This window comes from Charadrius vociferus, unplaced genomic scaffold (genome assembly GCF_000708025.1).
Source record: "Charadrius vociferus isolate BGI_N301 unplaced genomic scaffold, ASM70802v2 scaffold407, whole genome shotgun sequence".
Taxonomy (NCBI): domain Eukaryota; kingdom Metazoa; phylum Chordata; class Aves; order Charadriiformes; family Charadriidae; genus Charadrius; species Charadrius vociferus.
The window spans coordinates 1732979-1735632 of NW_009649852.1; positions in this window are offsets into that span (position 1 = coordinate 1732979).

Sequence of the window (2654 nt, forward strand, 5' to 3'; positions counted from 1 at the left end):
AGAAAAAAAAAAACGGGTGCTCTGAGGATGTGGTGCCCTCTCCCATGCAGGTGACAGTCCCGTTTGGAGGGGGAGGCTGCACTGGTGGCCATGAAGGTTTTTCCAGCCAACCCATCCAGGGTCTGTATGGTGGGTCCAGGGCAGATGTTGCAAACCCCGGTGAGCCTTGCTCCACCAGCGCGTTTGTCCAAGTCCCTGGGCTAGGCTCAGCTGTGCTGATATAGTCCCAAATCCTTTCTTGTCTCATAGAATTGTGCAAAGGAGGATTAAAAAGGTGCCCATCGGTCATAAATCCACCCGCAGGTGAGAACCTCAATGCCGTATACAGCCAGCGGGTGTGCGTGTGACTGATGGACACTGCTAGGAGGTAAGGCATGAGGGACTCTCACCCAAGTGCCAGTCACTTGGGCCACGTATCCCCCCAAAATAACCAGGTGGGGGCTATTTACCTGCTGAAAAGCTGGTGGGAACATGCAGAGCCGTCAGCTGGTAGTTACCACCGCAACTCAGGATGGAGATGGACAGTGGAGGGGATGGATGGAAGGAGGGAGGGAGGGAGGGATGGATGGATGGATGGATGGATGGATGGATGGAAGGAAGGAAGAAAGGAAGAAAGATGGATGGATTACCTCTTCTGGCACTGACAGAGAAGAGGAGGGGTCTGGCGGGTCCTGGGGACATTGGTCCCCCCAAGGCCGGGGAGCTGTGTGCTGCTGTGCCAGGGGGTGGCAGTGTTAGAGCAGAGAAGGAGGACTCTCCCTTCATGCAAGCCCGGAGCCTGCAAAGTCCCGGAGTCGGGATCTCCTGAGCCCCACACCCTTCACCCCACAGCCCCGCAGCTCTCCAGAGAGTCCTGGGGGTGGGGATGAATTTTATTTCTGTGCATATCCCTGAGCAAAAGCAGGGAATAAAAAAAAAAAAAAAATTAAAAAATGATGTAACTGACAATTTTTAGCTGGTTTTGTGCTGGCAAGGATTGCACCCACCCGCATCTTGAGTGGATTCCAGGGACATCCTGGCTTCCCGTCAGCCTCAGTTTCCCCATCTGCAAAGTCAGGGCTGTTCATATGAGTTTCTCAATGACTCAAGTCACCGCCACCCACCTCTCAACTCGCTGTGCAGAAGCCCCCTCTCAGCCCTGCCTATAAATTCGGGGCTGCTCATCCGAAAGAGCATCCCGGAGGCTGTGGGGATGGGGTATGAGCTGCATGAGACCGGCTGTGCTTTGGGGTATCGCTGAGTCCTTCACCCCTTTTTAACAGGGCGGCACGTGCCTCGTGAACAGAAAATACACGAACACAACGGGGGAAGGAAGGTGCCGTCCTCACCCTGCCCCAGTACTCCTCTCTGTTCCCGGTTTTGCAACCTGAGCTGTGGGGGTGAGTCATACAGAACTCACGTGCTGTAGGGAAGCGCATTTTTATGGCATCCAAATACTGATTAGATCTAGCCGTGTCGCTCACTCTGTTCATAGCATTATCCGTTTATTAATCTTCCCTTGTTCGGCCATTTTATTAAGAAGGAATTGTGCACGCTTGGCGAAATTGGGGAGCTGAAGAGGGACGTTCAGTTTTTTATGCACACAAGGAGAAATGAGCATTTTACTACCCAGAACTTCTGAAATTCTAAAAACAAGGGTGTGGACAATAATCTTTTAAACCAGGGCAAGCCAGGTTCATTATTCTGAAAGCACTGGTTTGCTCCTATATGGGATCACTCCCAGCTCGAGCAGGAGGGGATGGAGGTAAGGTGAAACGCAGATCTGAAACCTGAAATACCCCCATCAGTAGGACCAGGTGATGCTCACCGAAACCAGCAGAAGATCTGTTTAAAACAGGAAAGTTCTGGTTTCATGCGGTGGGCAGCGCATCTCGGCGATTCGCAGTCCGTGAGGCTGCAGAGGACCAGCAGGTCAAAGGAAGATTTAGAGCCCACAAGGTTGTCGAGCTGCAGAGGACCAGCAGGTTGAGTGGATAAGAACAGGTCCATGAGTAGACGGCGAAGGGACGATGTGACGGTCTTGGCTGGCGGGGAAGTGTGAAGGCAACAGAGCCCAGGAAGGGGCATCTCCACTGCAGGCAGCAGACGGGGTGAGCTGGGCCACGGTCTGATGCAGCTGGACATCAGCTGTGCTCTTATGATCTTGGACAAACACTGCTACTTCATTTTCATGCAGACATGTTATTTTTATTTACTTTAAAAAAAAAACAAACAACAGTGAAATAAAGTAAGTTATTTCAGATGGCATCAACGTAAGAAATTTTGACATAAATGAATTTGTCGCTGGATCTTTTCTCTTTAAATCTAGCATAAATGTGAAAATGAAAGTATTTTCCAGCAAGTCATAGTTAGCAGAATGAAAGCACTTGCACTACGCTGGGACATCCGCAGGGTACAGCAGTGTCCATGATTTTACTTATAGGACAACAAAAAGTGGCTCCAGGATGACCCCCAAAGTGTAACTTCTCTCCATAGACCAAGTCAGCCAGAGCTTCTTAACATAGAATCACAGAATGGTTTAGGTTGGAAGAAACCTTGAAGATTATTGAGTTCCAACCCCCCTGCCATGGGCAGGGACACCTCCCACCACCCCAGGTTGCTCCAAGCCCCGTCCAGCCTGGCCTTGAACACATCCAGGGATGGGGACGCCCCAG